We start from the raw sequence: 1,771 nt of genomic DNA on the forward strand, positions 1-1,771 counted from the left end.
GGACGACGAGGAGGAGGAGGATGAGGAGGAGGTTGGGGAGGGGGAGGCAGGCGAGGAGGAGGGTGGTGGCGGGGATGATGGTGCTGGCGGGGAGGGGGTTGACAACAAGGGGTGGCTGCGTGGTAACGCAAAGCTACCAAAGCAGGTTCCTGCTACTGAGGAGCAGAAGTGGCTCATTGAGCCCACGGGGAAAGAGTAAGTGCCACTTTATAATAATTTCATTATTTTGCTTGTCACATGCTCATTCCGGTTGTTATTTATTTTGCTTGTCACATGCTAACAATTCATTCTTTTGCAGCAACTGGATATATTCTAAAGGGGTCCGTATTCCCAACGGCCTCATCACCGTCTTGCTGAAGTTACACTGGCCGGGGTTGTACTGTCCGGATCCAGTCAGGCACCCGAACCATCGGGTCTTGGCCACGAGCTGGGAGCACTGGGAAGCGGCCCTCCACGCGGACCATGGGACCCATGCCAAGGCCGTGATCACCACTTTCTGGGTGAGTTCTCTTCAGAAGCACAAGTCCATTCTAGTTTCATGAATGATTTAACTCATGGCTTCTTCCATTCTTGTTTCGTGCGAAATTCTATCGAGTTCTCCCGGAGCACAGGGCCAGAGCGGACCAGATCGTGCTGCGCCAATGCAAGAAGAAGGCCCGCCAGATGCAGTACGAGGTGCGCTATGTGGCCATCTCGACATACCATCACGACTATCTTGGTGTGAAGAGGACCAAGGAAGACGCGCGGAGGATGGGCATTACCTTGGAGAGGGACGAGTTCTTGATGGTAAGTATAAAATATTTTTCATTATGCTTTCATTAACTTGTGGTACATTTCACCGTTTCGTGTTGACATGCCATTATGCTTTCATTCTGTAGGTGTTACCAAATTGGTGTTATGGAAAAGACGAGTCATGGGCGGCATTGGTGGATCTTTGGTGTGATGAGGCTGGAGCCTGGGCGGCTATGAGAGTCAAAAACAAGGCTAACCGAGGGAAGGAGGGAGTACATGCTCAGGGAAACCGAAACCACTATCTCCACAAGGCAGTTAATGTATGACTAACCCCATTAAAAATTCTTCTTCTTCTATTTACCATTACTTTCTTATGTATGACTAACCTCTGTTTGGTGGTCCAGGAGGAGAAACTGAAGCGGCCGCTCTCACACATGCAGGCGTGGGAGATCGCCCAAACACGGAAGGACCCCAAGCCTGGCGAGCCCAAGTACTACGGCAAGAAGACCGCGCATAGGAAGAAGGCCTACTCCGATGGGTATCTGGCGTTACATCCTGACACACCTGACCCCATTGCGGCGGATCTGGACGAAAGGCTGGTGGTGGGCATGGGGCCGAAGGAGCACGGTCGGGAGGCGGTTCTCGATGCTGTGATCACTCCTACTATCTCCTACACACAGCTCCGTCGGATCGACCCGACCCTGAGCCAGCGCACGAGCACGCCCATGAGCAGTGCACCGTCACTGTCCCTCTTTCAGGAGCAGCAAACTGTAAGTATTTTCCCTTTTATCTTCATTGCTCCCTTTATTTTCCGCATTTAGTAGTTTTATGAGTTTCATCATGTCATACTGTAGGCCTACATGGAGTACACACGCCAGGAGACCATGGCGTGGCACGACCGCCTTCATGCATACCATCAGCAGAGGGATCGCCAGATGCAGCACGCTTTTCAGGAAATGGCGGCCGGCAGGTGTCCTCAATGGCCATCAGAAGAGGGTCCTCCAGCACAACCAACGTTGCTGACCTTTGAGGAGTTTGT

The sequence above is a fragment of the Aegilops tauschii genome, chromosome 6 (assembly GCF_002575655.3).
Source record: "Aegilops tauschii subsp. strangulata cultivar AL8/78 chromosome 6, Aet v6.0, whole genome shotgun sequence".
Classification (NCBI taxonomy): domain Eukaryota; kingdom Viridiplantae; phylum Streptophyta; class Magnoliopsida; order Poales; family Poaceae; genus Aegilops; species Aegilops tauschii.